A 15,679-nucleotide genomic window follows, 5' to 3' on the forward strand; every position below is an offset into this window, starting at 1 on the left:
TCACTGCTTCCTGCTTTCCCCTTGACTGGTGCACCTGGCCATGTCCTCTCCCTATCCCTGGGGGCCGTGCACACAGCTTTTCCCTCTCTGGGACGGTGGGCTGATCTCTCCTGTGCTGGGTCCCTGCTGGAGTGGGAGAGTGACATGGGGGCCATGCTGGCACAAATGGGGGAGCAGTGCACCTGGGAGAGACTCTGCCCTGCTGTGAGGTTGGGAGCATGGGCATGGCTATGGGGCACAGGACGGGTTTATAGAAAATTCAAACAACAAAGGGAGACAAGTTCTCTCTGATGGATTTTATTTTCTGTCTTTTCCTAAATGTCCCTAAGGGTTGGTCCCTGCTCGATGCTCCAGAGGAAGGCGAAAAACCTCCAAGGCTCTGGCCAATCTGCCCTGGAGGAAAATTCCTTCCTGACCCCAAACATGGCGATCGGTTTCACCCTGTGCATGTGAGCCAGGACCACAGTGGGGAAAGGACCGGTTGCTATGGTTACATACCCCAGGCCCCTCCAGGATAGTGTCTGTGTCCCAGCACTAACCCATCTCCAGGGCTTTCTTCTTTGCTTCCATCCCAGCAGCAACTTTTGAACATTATGTGACAAGCAGGTTCACCATCTCCTAATAAAGATGAATCCCCTGACATCTGCCATCCCCCTCACATCCTCTTAGCTCCTGAGATGCGTGATCAGCTGTAACAAACCTTTGGCACAACATAAGTTACAATCAGCGCTACAAAATTGCTATGGTCACTTGTTAGACACCAAATGCTGCTTACCTCTCCTTAGCCAATCCTGTTGCTTTATTGAATGTAGGGTCTTTTTCCTGGTTTCATATTTTGAGATCCAATCGTCCTTTCAGGTGTTGGATCTGTTCAGCTCCATTCCTATTCCTCCGTATTCAAATCCTGAGCATCTGTAACTCTTCTCCTGAAAAGACACATCAGCTTCACAAACGAGTCCCTGGAAAGCACAGCTGTGGCTGTAGAGATCAGCATGTGACAGGTAACTTGTTTGCATGATCTGTTCCATTTGGCAATAAGAGAATCCTAAATGCTCACCTCCTTGTCAGTGATGGTCTGCTGCATTGTGGGTTTGAGACGTGAAGGTGATAAGTGTTTGTCTTCCCATTCGAGTCAAGGAAGGCAACTTTTTGCAGGTCTGGCAACGTGTGTGTGTGTGTGTGTGTTCTTCAGTAATATGACTGCTTATAGTCCTCAATCCCCAGGAGGTCAGATCAGCTGCATTTCTTTCTCCTGAAGGGAAACCAGATCCATCAATTTCTCCATTATGAGGGGAGTTCCTTACCTCTTGGCAGCAGTGAGGAGTTATGCTTGTTTCCTTTCTGTAGATATCCCAGATCTTCTAGCAACTTCCTGAAGTTTTCACGCCCTCAACGTTCAAATCAGCTGCATTTCTCTCATCTGAAAGTACGAGGATCTATTCATTTCCACTTGAACGTTAAAGAAATATGCTTTTTTTTTTTTTTGTCTCTTACCAACTGACATGCCCAGTTCAACTAGCTGGATTTGCATTAATTCCTTCTAGAACACAACAGCCCTCTGGTGTCCTTCCTATTTATTTGGTCTGCAAGTGTTGCTTTAGCATCAGATTCATTTGATAACCAGGAAAACTTAAATACTTACCTCCATGTCTGCAGACTTGATTCAGATTTGCTACTGGCTGAACTATTTGAAGTGGCTTTTTTTGTTTGCTGTATTTTTTTTCCCCCTGGAAATAACAGCATTTTGTTATTGGAGTCCTCAATGGATTGAGCAGCTGGCAAGTCCATGTTACATTGTCTTGTGTCTGCTTTTCACACTCTCCCCATGACAAGTAGGTCATCCAGTTTTTCTCCCTGAAAGCAAAATCCACACCACTTAAATGTACACATGGATGTTTGGAGACTGGTATTTCTCACCTCCTTGCCCGGGACAGCCACGCCACTGAGCCTCACTTCTCCCTGGTAGGAATGATCACCTGGTCTCTTCATATCTCAGAAGAGCAAAACCTGCAATCAATGTTTGACAGAATTATTTATTATTACTCATTGCCAGTTATGAAGAGTCATCAGTGGAGAAGGTTCCTTAGCATCCAGATCATTGGGCTTCTAGAGACCTTTCAGTGTTCACCTACTTGTCAGTCATGTTCCACCGCAAGGCTTTGATTCTTAGCGGTACAGCCAGCTGCACTGGTTAAAACCTGAAGCGTATAAATTGCTGCTTGACTTTTTCTGAACTAGAAGTAAAATGCTTTTCCCTCTAGCCAGGTATTGTTACCTGTCTGACTATTTTTCATAAATTCAGCAGCCTCTTATCATCCTTCTCTGAATGGTAAGACCTTCATTTCACCTGCAAATAGAAACAGAGCCTTTAATTCCTGCCCCTGTGCTGTGAGGAGGTGTGTTCCTTACCTCCTGATAGAAATGATCAGTTCCACTCATTTCTTGACATCTGAAAAATAAGCAATTGATCAGTTATGCACAAATAGAATCAGCTGGACAACTCCTCTCTGCAAATGTAAGAGCAGGCTCAATGCTCCTGTTAACACTGGTTAGTTGCACTTGTTCTTTGAAATAACTTCCCTGTTACATCCCTGTAGGACAAGCAATGGCCTTCTCTGGGAAGGAAAAAGGAGCAGAGATCATCATCATTGGTTAGAATTACCAACTACTTTCCTTTCATCTGAACAGGTAGCTCCCATTTTTATTGCTTTATTCAGTACAGCAACTTCTCATGCTCTTTAGAGAGATGAAGATTTCATCAATTACCTTCCTTCCACCTGAAAGTATGACAGAACCATTGACTATTATGGGAATGATGTATTGTATTTCTTACCTCCTTAAAAGAATGGATCAGCAATTCCTTCCTGAAACCTATGGCCACGTGTCATCCTTGCATCTCGAGATATGACCTGCTGCAAAGATCAATGTTTGACAGACCATATTTTTGTCAGGCAACAAATGTAAATGAATTGTCATTGGATTCATTTTGTAACAGGGAGTATAAATACTCACTTTCTGCATGATGAATTGCTGGATTGGTTTATCTCTTTCTCTCCATACAATCAGCTGTACTGTTCAAAATCTAGTAGGTATAGGTGGTTTCCTTAGTCTTGATTGGAACAAGTGAATATTTCTGTAACCTCAGACGCTTTGGTTATGTATCTTGCTTTATTCTTCTGAAACTGCTTGTAGCCTTTGACAGCAAAGGATAGATTCACTTCCTTCACCTGAAAGTACACCCAGATTGGTTAGTTTCCACTCCATTGCTAGGAGATGGTGAATTCCTTAACTCTTGATAGTAAGAGAAACTGTTCCTACTACTTCTGATGGACAAGCTGCATTTCTTTCACCTGAAGGGAAACCAGATCCATCAATTTCTCCATTATGAGGTGAGTTTCTTACCTCTTGGTAGCAGTGAGTTATGCTTGTTTCCTTTCTGTAGATATCTCAGATCTTCTAGCAACTTCCTGAAGTTTTCACACCCTCAACGTTCAAATTGGCTGCATTTCTCTCATCTGAAAGTACGAGGATCTATTCATTTCCAGTTGAATGTTAAGAGGGGAAAAAGCACATTTCTTTACTAACTGACATGCCTGGTTCAGCTAGTTGGATTTGCATTAATTGCTTCTAGAACACAACAGCCCTCTGGTGTCCTTGCATCTGGAGATGCAATGTGACCTATTTGGTCTGCAAGTGTTGCTTTAGCATCAGATTCATTTGTTAATCAGGGAAACTTAAATGCTTACCTCCATGTCTGATGGTCTGCTGACTTGATTCAGATTTGCGACTAGCTGAAATATTTGAAGTGGCTATTTTTTGTTTGCTGTATTTTTCCCCCCTTGAAATAACAGCATCTTGTCATTGGAGTCCTCCACGTATTGAGCAGCTGGCAACTCCATGTTACTTTGTCTTGTGTCTGCTTTTGACATTCTCCATGACAAGTAAGGTCATCCACAGTTTTTTTTTTTTTCCTCCCTGAAAGCAAAATCCACACCACTTAATGTACACATGGATGTTTGGAGACTGGTATTTCTCACCTCCTTGCCCAGGACAGCCACACCATTGAGCCTCACTTCTCCCTGGTAGGAATGACCACCTGGTCTGTTCATATCTCAGAAGAGCAAAACCTGCAATCAATATTTGACAGAATTATTTATTATTACTTATTGCCAGCTATGGAGAAGGTTCCTTAGCATGCAGATCATTGGGCTTCTAGAGACCTTTCAGTGCTCACCTACTTGTCAGTTGTGTTCCACTGTAAGGCTTTGATTCTTAGCGGTACAGCCAGCTACACCTGTTAAAACCTGAAGCGTATAAATGGCTGCTTGCCTTTTTCTGAACTAGAAGTAAAATGCTTTTCCCTCTGGCCAGGTATTGTTACCTGTCTGACTACTTTTCATAAATTCAGCAGCCTCTTATCATCCTCCTCTGAATGGTAAGACCTTCATTTCACCTGCAAATAGAAACAGAGCCTTTAATTCCTGCTCCTGTGCTGTGAGGAGGTGCATTCCTTACCTCTTGATAGAAATGATCAGTTCCACTCATTTCTTGACATCTGAAAAATAAGCAACAATGATCAATTAGGCACAAATAGAATCAGCTGGACAACTCCTCTCTGCAAATATAAGAACAGGCACAATGCTCATCTTCACACTGTGGTTAGTTGCACTTGTTCTTTGAAATAACTTCCCTGTTACATCCTTGGAACATCCAATGGCCTTCTCTGGGAAGGAAAAAGGAGCAGAGATCATCATCATTGGTTAGAATTACCTGTTGAGATGAAAGGAGAGTAGTTGGTAGCTCCCATGTTTATTGCTTTATTCAGTACAGCAACTTCTCATGATCTTTACAGATGAAATTTTCATCACTTACATTTCTTCCACCTGAAAGTATGACCAGAACCATTGACTCTTACAATACACCATTCCCATATTTCTTACCTCCTTTAAAAGGATAGATCAGCTAATTCCTTCCTGTAAACTACAGCCATCTATCATCCTTTCATCTTGAAATATGACCTTCTGCAAAGATCAAAGTTCGACAGACTGTATTTTTGTCAGGCAACAAATGTAAATGAATTGTCATTGGATTCATTTTGTAAGAGGGAGTATAAATACACACCTTCTGCATGATGAATTGCTGGATTGGTTTTTCTTTCTCTCCATACAAACAGCTGTACTGTTAAAATCTAGTAGGTATAAGTGGTTTCCTTATTCTTGACTAGAACAAGTAAATATTTCTGTAACCTCTCAGAAGCTTTGGTTATGTATCTTGCTTTATTCTTCTGAAACTGCTTGTAGCCTTTGACAGCAAAGGATAAATTCACTTCCTTCACCTGAAAGTACACTCAGATTGGTTAGTTTCCACTCCATTGCTAGGAGAAGGTGCATTCCTTACCTCTTGATAAGAACAGGTTCTCTTGCTACTTCTGACAGATAAGCTGCAGTGATCAAATCAACAGAAATAAGAGATTTCGTCGCAGCTGGACCTGAAAGGTAAGAACCAAGCTGATGCCAGCTCTCGGCTATGGCCAGTTGTAACCTTTCCATTTTGAATTGTACAAATACCTGCACTGTTAACTCCTAGTAGTTACAACTGGCTGCTTTGAGCATATCCTGACAAAGGCAATTGCGATTCTACCTGATGCTAAAGAAATCCATCTGGGTTCTTACCCCCATCCACTTCTGTGCTTCTCCTTTCTCTTTTTTCTTCTAGCCTCTTTGCCCACTCCTCTCTTTTTTTTTTCTCTCTCTTCTCTCATTCCCCTTAGTTCCATGGTGTTTCTCACTAACTTCTTTGTTTTTTTCCCCTCCCCACACCCTCTCCTCCCTTATCAATACCTCATCCCTCCCTGCCTTGTTTCCTTCATCCTTCTGTGTCTCATGTTCCCTTCTTTAGCAATGGAATCAGGTTGGTCCCAGAAGGCCCTGATCCCTGTACTCAGATCCACAGGCAGCAGCCATGTGCTCTGGGCCACAGCCTGGTGTGAAATGCTGCAGCCCCTGGGGGCTGACTCAACAATCACTGCATTATAACAGTCACAGATCATCATCATCACCTTGTCACTTGGGCAAAGTGACCTGTTTCATGCCCCTTCCCCCCCCCCCCCCGGGGAGCTGTAGGGGGAAGGCTCTGGCTGACTCTAAACTCTCAAATGAGTCAAATTACACTCCAGATCTGAAGTCACCAGCTGGGGCTGTTTGTGACAGTGAGTTCCAGGGTCATGAACGGCTTCTTTCCCTTATGCAGCCCTGACCTATAGGGTGACCCAATATCCCTATAAAATCAGGACAATCCTGATTTTTGGGTCTTTTTCTTATATAGGCTCCTATTTATCCCCCCTACCCCCTGTCCGATTCTTCACACTTGCTGTCTGGTCACCCTACTCACCTGTCTCTACCTCTCTGTCTAGGTCACCACCCCTACAGTGGAATGTTCCACTTCCATCACAATGGGCCAGTTCTGAGCAGTGCTGAGTTCCTGCATCTCCCTCTGAAACCAGTGGGAGCTGCAGGTGGGGTGACCAGATCTCCCGATTTTTATAGGGAAAGTCCTGATTGTTGGGTCTCTTATATAAGTTCCTATTACTCCCCCACACCCTGTCCTGATTTTTCTCACTCGTTGTCTGGTCACCCTACCTGCAGGTGCCCAACCTCTCTCAGGACTAACTCTGTTGGCTGTGTTTCATGGCACCGTGCTGTGCTCCATCTTGTGTTCTAGGCTGATCGCTGCAGACCCACCCGTGGACTGACAGCCAGCGCCTCCTGTGCAGGGGTTTCAGTGTTAGCTGGAGATGGGCAGATACCAGAACCATCACTCCACCTTTCCATGATCGCTGGGGGGCTCTGATAAAAGGACACCTGTTATTGGCTGTGTGGGCCCATATGTTTTCCTGGCTCTAGCCAGGTAGCTGGCCCTGCAGACCTCAGTCAAACTGCCCAAAAGGTGACAGACTCATTCGGTGTCAAAGGCGCTTGGCCAGGTTTGTTGCTGACAAAAAGCACTTGTACTAGCACCTTATAGACTCTGCATGGACATTAGGACATGTACACTCATGAGAATGGACCTGCTCAGTCAGCAGTGGGACTTTCCGCTCCCCCCTTGGCCAGATGTACTTTCTGTGACCCCTCTTTTTACCCTCATACAAACAAGTTGTGTATTGCCCCTCTCACATGCTTAGTTAACACCCTACAATCTGGACATGTTGGCTCAAACCCTAGGAGGGGTCAGTGTGTCCCTGCACCATCTTCGAGGAGCATATTTATTCTATAACTCTGTAGCAGGGTATTCTTGTACTACTCTTCTGGACTGTGTTTAGTGACTAGCTAGTGCCTAGTATTTATTAGGAGTATCTGTTTTAGCAACACCTGCCACATTCTTACCAAGTTCACGTACTGCACAGTGACATTGTAAGCATGGCCTGACTCTGGCTGATGTTTGGTTCAGGCCTCATCCAGTACCACGCTCTGTCTTTCAGGCTCTTTCTGCTACAACCCCCATATCTAAACCACCCCAGATGTGGCTTTGGTTTTCCCAGCAGATGAGTTTGTAAAACAAAGACCCAAATGGTCTCCCTTTCTGTTCTGCTGTAGTGTTGGGGTCACTCACAAACAAGGCTGGAGAGGCCCCCCCACCCCACCCCTGTAACTTGGGTTGCCTTGAACTCCCTGCTCTGTTGTTGCTCCTGCCCTAGGGGTCAGGATGAACTCCCATTCATTTCCACTTGGAGACGCTCTTGCTGTCCAGTCAGCATCAAGTCCCAACCCTGCTGGCCTGAAGCTTTCAGGAGGCTGGGTTTGTAGAGTTTGCCAGTGAGCAAAGAGTCAGCACTGCAAACTAATTCCACTGCAACAATTTGTACTTCGCTGGGTGCTTTGGGTTCAGTCTGTGATGGTGTAAGGACAATGTCTGTCTGTGAGATGTAGAGATGTGTCAATAGGAAGTAGAGAGGAAATAGTTGTTTAGCTATGTTGTAGAGGGGAGGTTAATGAGAGCTGAAGGGAAGGGAGATGGAAAGACAGATCTCTCAACTGTCTCTTATTAACTCCCTCAGAAACATCATTCCATAAAACATAAGCAGGAAAGAAGATAGAAGTAAGCAGAACACCACTTTTACCAGTTCAAAATGTGCCCCAGTGTTCCTTATGACCAATTTATGGAAATATTGGACACTGAGGTTGATGCATGGGGCATATTTATATCGTTACCAAAATCCTTCTTGCTGAAAAGCAATGAGTCACTGGAGGACCTGATGACTGTTGCATGAACAAACTCCAGAAAGGAAGAGGGAAGAATGGACAAAAGAAGGGGTGGATAAAAGGAGGAAAAAATAAAAATAACTGTTTAAACTCTCAAGGAAAACAATAAAACACACTCAGAACTGTACCAGATTTTGGTTCTAGCACTTTTGACAGGTGTCAGCCTGTAATGGTTGAACTGCAGCCAGCAGCTCTTAGCACCTTTAACTCTTCTCCAGTTCTCAGAGGTGGCTGAAGCTCAGGGAGACTAGGAAGGTGCAGAGGCTGAGCTCTGACATGGTGCTCAGTGGACTCATCCTCTAACCCTTGTTACTTGGGGCTTACAACACTGGGCAGGTAGCAAATGGCTGGCATTGCCCAGTGATGGTCCCTTGGGTTCCAGTTTCTGTCCCAGACAGGTTCCTTGCTGTGATCCCCCCCCCTCACATGTGTAGGTTCCTGTGTCAGTTGTTTGCTTTCTTCAGAGATGTGAAACTCTCTTCCAACTACCGAGCAGCTGTGACCACGCATGGGTGCTGCCGATCAGTGTGTGGCTGGAGAACACATCCTCCCCAACTTTGTGCCCCCCGTCTGGGCATTTCTCAGCCAGCACACTGGCAGTGACAGTCCTGGGGCTGCACAGACTGGGCAAAGGCGGAGGGGGGGGGTTAAAACTCTTCCCATTAAGAGTAGAACCATTGTAGAAAATGTACAGTTGTTTGTCTAATAGCTGTTTTCTTTGTCCCTTCAGTTTCAGTGCTGCTCTTCCCCTCGCTCCAATCTCACTACCCGCTTACAAAGAGGAGCTGCACCGAACAGGGCTGTAGTCTGGGGGTTAGGTCCAGGGAGGGGAAGGGGACACTAGTTATCTGAGGATAAAGTTAGTCCCAGCAGTCTGCTGTCCCCTGGGAGATTTCAAAATTCTACTCTCCCTGTCCCTGGGGTCTGGCCTATCCCCGCACTGAGCCATGCTGCACAGGTTCAGAAATGAGGATGCGTAGGGAAGCCGGTCTGGCAGCTGGATAAACACACTGATGTTCCTTTGCTCGGGAGAGGTGAGGGGCTTGTGGTGCTCTGAAACTCCAGCGAATCGTACAAAGGGGCAGTGTCTTTCTTTCCCTGTGCTTTTCCCTGGTGTTAGGCAGACACAGAGGCAGGATTTTCTGGTGATGCTGGGGCAGGTGGTGGTCATAGTTCACATTTTCCTTTGCAGGGCAACTCCATGTGCTTGATGAGGATATAGTCAGTTTCCAGTCGATTTGCCTCCCAGTCCTGTAAGCACATTTCAACAAATTTTGTGGTGTAGCAGAAGCTGAAGTTGGGTCTTGATGTACATATCTGCTTAACTCACCCTCACAGCCAATCAAACCCCTCCGTTCAGTGACATGTAGAGGGGTGACCATTTGCAGAAACATCTCTCTGGCACAGAGTGCCAGATCTCCTCCACCGCATTGGAAAGCCATGTCCCTGTTCCATGCTTGTACCTTGACAACCTCTGTTTTCTCCAAATGTTGGCTGGCCTTTAAGGAAGAAATTGTAAGCTGGTAGCATTGCCCCTGGAATGAACTGCCACTCTCCTGCCCCCAGAGAGTCTATGAAAATTCTAAATTTTTAAAAACCTTAGTACACATATCTAACTACCAGTAGCCTCTGCTCCTTCCTCATGGGCTGCGAAAGCTGCCTGGGAACCAAGGATGATCTAACAGTCACATTCCTGGAATGCTGAAAAGTATCAATATTGTGGCCTCCTTCAGCAAATTACAATAAGGGGGAAGATTTCTTGGTTAATGCTACCCTTGTCTCTGAAATGGCAGGGCCTTCAGCTTCCTGGAGGGAAACCATTCTGCTAGAAGGGCAGGAGCAGCACCCCAGAGACAGCAGAGACAGACGGAGTAGAACTCTGTAGCACCTGGTTATTGGCATGGACAGAAGGATTCAGGAGCAGTGATGGTGTCCCTTGAATAGGTATGTGGACAGAGTTGGCACCAGGGTTGGTAGCAGCGTTTGGTTCTTGGGTTGGTGTTTTTGTTGTGTTGTGTGTAGTTGCTGGTGAGTATTTGCTTCAGAATGGGGGGGCTGTCTGTTGGCGAGAATTGGCCTGCCCCCCAAGGTCTGTCAGAGTGAGGGATCGTCCTTCAGAACAGGTTGTAGTTCCTTGCTAATGCGCTGGAGAGGTTTTAGTTGGGGGCTGTAGGTGTCAGCTAGTGGCGTTCTATTACTTTCTTTACTGGGCCTATCTTGTAGTAGGTAACTTCTTGGTACCCTTCTGGCTCCATCAATCTGTTTCTTCTCTTCACCAAGTGGGTATTGCCGTTTTAAGAACACTTGATAGAGATTCTGTAGGTGTTTGTCTCTGTCTGAGGGATCGGAGCAAATGCAGTTGTATCTTAGAGCTTGGCTGTAGACAATGGATCATGTGATGTGGTCTGGATGAAAGCTGGAGGCATGCAGGTAAGTGTAGTGGTCAGTAGGTTTCCGGTATAAGGTGGTGTTTAGAGTGCTAAATAAGCAATGGTCAAGGAAGTGGATCTCTTGTGTGGACTGGTCCAGGATGAGGTTGATGGTAGGGTGGAAATCATTGAAATCTTTGTGGAATTCCTTAAGGGCCTTCTTCCTATGGGTCCAGATGATGAAGATGTCATCAGTGTAGCGCAAGTAGAGTAGGGGCGTCAGGGGATGAGAGCTGAGGAAGCGTTTGTTCTAAGTCAGTCATAAAAATGTTGGCATATTGTGGGGCCATGCAGGTACCCATAGCAATGCCACTGACTTGAAGGTATATATTGTCCCCAAATTTGAAATAGTTGTGGTTGAGGACAAAGTCGCAAAGTTCAGCCACCAGATTTTCCATGATGGTATTATGCTGTTTCTGATGGCTTGTAGTCCATCTTTGTGTGGAATGTTGGCATAGAGGGTTTCTGCATCCATAGTGGCGAGGATGGTGTCTTCTGGAAGATCACCAAAGGATTGTCGTTTCCTCAGGAAGTCAGTGATGTCTCGAAGATAGCTGGGAGTGCTGGTATAGGGGAGGAGGCATTCCCTAATGGAGAGACTGATAAAACTGGTGGCCAAAAAAGTTTTAGGGTCCATCTGCTAATTCGCTGCCCCTGACCAGGAGGGGTCTGCTGGATTCCCAGGACCACACCCTCCACTAGCACCCAAAACCTTACATATTCCAGTTAGTCCTTGTATTAAATGTTATCATTTCCTTGACCTGTGTGAGGTTCCTCTTTCCCAGCCATGATGAACATAAGGTGTTTTCAGGCTCAGAATTGGGGCCCAGAATCCATAGCACATGCATTGGAATGATGTAACTAGTTTGACATGAATGTCATGAAAATTATTTTCCTTACCGACCCAGCTTCTGGAGGCAAGAGGATCAGTGTTGAGTTCAGCCTGCATTCTTAAAGAAAAAGTAAGTTTCTGGCTGTCATGTGACCCCAGTGCACCCTAAAGACTCAAAAAGCAGAAGGCAAATAAAAACAACACAAAGTTTACTAGCTTGTACATAATCTCATTGTTTTAAAGCCAATCTCATGATTTGTGGTGAGCAGGACTCATGATTGTTGAGTATTTGGGGTTGGCAATACTGTATCTTACTGCAAATGCTTTTCTGTCTGTCCCACACCCACTGCCCCTCCCACATGGTTTGCAAAAGAGCCAAAGTCCCAAGAATGGGGAAAGTGCAGCTAGTGTGATGTGCTTACAGACCCCATCATTATCTCCAAATGTAGCGGACCTCACAACACAAATAAATGTCTTTGCAGCTTGCTTGACGTGCAAAAATATGAATGCAATTCAAGCACCAATACAGGCAGCTGCCACCACCCTGTGATTAAAAGGCCCTTCCTAGCCCCCCACTTCGCAGCCTTGACCAGTTTCAGACTTAGTAGCGACTAGTGCTCCCTGATAGCCACTAAGTGCAGTTAGCACTGCTGACAAAGAATGGTTAAAAAAAAAATGGGTGCATGTCCCCACCCCCCCACTTCCCCAAACCAAATGTAGCTGTGGTTTAAGAGTGACTGAGTACTGCTGATAAAAGATGTGTGGACAGGTAAGAAAAAGGAATCGCACAATAACTGTATTACAACTCAGCCGCCATCCTCCACAGCCTAAAAAGGTTTTAACCCAGTGGAGTTGCCCTGTTAAAACTCTTGAATGTGTGACTTGTCACAGGAATGAACACCCTCCCAAAGCTATATAGCCCCTGGGTATGTGCCAATGTTCCCTCAGGAGCTCCTCCAGCAGCTGGAGAGGGTGTGACGGTGCCCTTGGCGCAGGCAGATGTCATCCTTTGCCTCCCTGCTGTGCCAAGCTGCATCTATATATGGCATCCCTGATCTCCCTTGCATGCTGGGAACCAGGGCCAGTGTGCACATGGGTAGGATCCGGCTGTCTGTACAGAGTTTATAAACCTGACTTGTCCAGAGCCACTTTACTCTCTCAAATGTTGTGGAGTGAATGCCAGGCAAAAATTCCAACAGACATCAATGAGGTCAGGATTTCACCCATTGTGCATTCAGGTCTAAGGCTTGGAGGGAAAGGAGAAAGATCTATAATTCCAGGATGTTTGCTCAGATATTTGAATCCATTTACCTTAGTGCCCAAAACTCCAGGAGTCAGTTTCCCCTGCCCCTGAGCTCTGCTTTTGGGCCGTCGTTGGTACACCAACAGGAGCCTGACAAGCAGCGGCGGCTGCTCAGAGGGGTTAGTTAGACATCGCCCTAAAGTCTATATCTAAGCTTCAGCTCTGGCTGCATATTCACTTGGAGCATCACCTCTGAGACGGTTTTGTCTGTCCATCAGCAGCTGCTCCTGCCCCATCCCCTCTGCTCTGTCTGCTCCTGGCATCAACTGCCACCACAGGGTCCTAGCGCCACCCCACCTCTAGTGCCAGGGCAGGCTGATCCTGCCCTTCTGCCTCAGATGGACCCTTCCCTTTTCCGGCGGGACCCTCCACCAGCACAGGGTCCCCCATCTGTCATCCTCATTTCCCCAGAGCCCTCACCCCCCACACCTTGAGTCCTGCCCACACTCCAGACCCCCTCATCCTCACAACCCTCACATTTTTACATTATTTTAAAAAATATATATCAGCTTACAAGGCAGGGGTGTAGGCGGAACTTGAATCCATTCTGGGCACCACCCGAAAATTATACAAACCTGCCACCCCTGGTGCCAACTTGCCGCATTTTCAAAACTTGGTCCTGGGGGGTGGATCCCACTGAAGTCCCCTATGAGGCCTGTATCCTCATCCTCCTACTCCCAATAGATTACTGCTTGAACAAAGCCTTTAGGGGGAAGTCACAAACATTTCTTCTTTTTACTTCTACTGTATTTGCTGATCAGAGAATTAACCCAATAGGTTTTTTTCAATGTTTATTTGCACACAGGAAATATTAGCAATTTAGCACTCAGAGCCCGTTGACGTCTGTTCTCTAACAAAGAAAAGTGCAATTGAACAAATGTCAATGACGTTTCATAAAATTGCTGGAAAAGGAACAAAATGACTCCACAGTCACAGCCTGAGCTATGTCAGTAAGAGAGAGAATGCGAATAGCAAACCAGCCTTAATTACAGTGGTAATATCACTGCACCATTGTCACTCCAAAGCAGAACCTGTGCCAGACAGGCGAAGCCTGCTCTCAAGCATTCAGGCCCAAATCCTCTAAGGTTATAGGTGCCTAACTCCCATCGATTTCTCTGGGCATTAGGTGCCTAAATACCTTTGAGGATCTGTGCTTAACACCCTCCCGGTGCAGGGCGCTGCACGTGTAACGGGACAGGAGAACTTCAGGCTGCCTTACTGCAAGAGCTGCTCTGCAGCCGCCGGGTTCTTCCTATCCAGCTGCAGCAGCAAATTGTACACTTAGCTCTGTGCTCCCCTTTCACCGGAGCGCTACACAAATTTGATGTCTCTGCCCACACGTGTACGCAGTGTTGCTGTAGCCACGTGGGTCCCAGGATATCAGTGAGACAAGGCAGGTGAGGTCTTATCTTTGATTGGACTAAATTCTGTTGGTGAGCGACAAAAGCGTTAGAACTACACAGAGCTCTGCTTCAGCGCGTGTTCCGGGGGAATGGTCCCCCTCTCTCACCAGTTGAAGTTGGTCCAGTAGAAGACAATTGACTGACCCCTTAAGATCTGTGCTAACTGCTCCTGCTAAACTATCGGTTTGATCCTGTATTTTGCTGTGGCACTCGCAGTACCTCGCCCAGGCCTGAGGAAGAGTTCGGTGCAGCTGGGAAGCTCGTCTCTCACCAACAGAAGCTGGTCCAGTAAAAGATACAGCCTCACCCACCGGTATGTTGACAAGCTGACAGTCAGTACAAAGAGCACCACCTCCTGGCACACTCACTTAGGCTCAATACTACGCACACTTCAAGAAAGGTGGTGTTCTTCACTGGCAATAAGTGCTGAGTCCAGCTCTGAACAGTCTCTGCCTCATTAACATGCTGTGGAATGAGGGTGTTCTCAGACGTGACGATCTGCCCACAGCCTGCTCCTTTTATACCCTGTGAACAGAGGCCACGTGCAGGGGTGCTGGGATGAGGAGTGCTGGGGGCCTCTTAGAATTATAATCCTAGCAAGGACTTAAAGCAGGACTGGAGTGAGCATAAGGCAGGTACTAAAGGTGAGGGCTCATGCTGGAAAGTGCACTTTCTTTTAGACCGGGGTGGGCAAACTTTTTAGCCTGAAGGCCTCAGTGAGTATACAAATTGTATGGTGAGCAATGAATGCTCATGAAATTGGGGGTTGGTTGCAGGGGTGTGCTGTGGACTGGGACTGAGGGGTTTGGAGGATGGGAGGGGGATCAGGGCGGGGACCAGAGGCATAGGTGCCAACTTTCTCCAGTGCCGGCAGGTGCCCGTGCCCCTTGTACCTTCCCCCACCCCTGGCTCTGCCACGATTCCAATTCCACCCCCACCCCTGGCCCCACCCTAACTCTGCCCTCTCCCTGTCCCTACTGGTTCCCTGCCCCAGCCCCATCTCTTCCCCAGCGCGTCATGTTCCCCCTCTTCCCCCATAAATCAGCTGTTTCACAGTGCAAGCACTGCGAGGCAGGGGGGAGAAGGAGGAGGCAGAGGTGAGCTGGAAGAGGGGGGCAGGGCCATGGGGAGCTTTTTTTTTTTCCCCCATGGGTGCTCCAGCCCCCGAGCACCCACAGAGTCAGCGCCTATGGCCGGAGTGCAGGGGGAGTTGAGGCAGTGCTGGTGCAACCATTTAGGAGACCTAGGCAGTTGCCTAGAGCGCTGGGATTTGGAGGGGGTGTCATTTTCTTTGGCAGTGACTGCAGCAGCCAGATCTTCGGCCGCCCTGGTCGCTGCCGGCATTTAGGCAGAGGGAGCTGAGGCAGCAGAGCGCGGGGAGGGCTGCCTGCAGCAAGTAAGGGGGAGGGGGCAGCATGCAGGGGAACTCCCCTCCCCAGCTCATCCCTGCCCCA

General features: G+C 47.0%; 2 long non-coding RNA genes across 2 annotated transcripts; both read right to left on the reverse strand.

Annotated features, from left to right (window-relative positions):
• Positions 1 to 360: 360 nt before the first annotated feature.
• On the reverse strand, positions 361 to 2,025 carry LOC115660453. The gene is made up of 4 exons (XR_004002825.1): positions 1,918 to 2,025; positions 1,643 to 1,727; positions 1,305 to 1,420; positions 361 to 926 (listed from the first exon to the last, which is right to left on the reverse strand). It is a non-coding gene; the product is annotated as an uncharacterized LOC115660453 (long non-coding RNA).
• Positions 2,026 to 2,153: 128 nt separating this feature from the next.
• Positions 2,154 to 3,976, reverse strand: LOC115660452. Its single transcript, XR_004002824.1, has 4 exons — positions 3,747 to 3,976; positions 3,403 to 3,515; positions 3,013 to 3,227; positions 2,154 to 2,912 (listed from the first exon to the last, which is right to left on the reverse strand). It is a non-coding gene; the product is annotated as an uncharacterized LOC115660452 (long non-coding RNA).
• Positions 3,977 to 15,679: the final 11,703 nt, after the last annotated feature.

The sequence above is a fragment of the Gopherus evgoodei genome, chromosome 12 (assembly GCF_007399415.2).
Source record: "Gopherus evgoodei ecotype Sinaloan lineage chromosome 12, rGopEvg1_v1.p, whole genome shotgun sequence".
Classification (NCBI taxonomy): domain Eukaryota; kingdom Metazoa; phylum Chordata; order Testudines; family Testudinidae; genus Gopherus; species Gopherus evgoodei.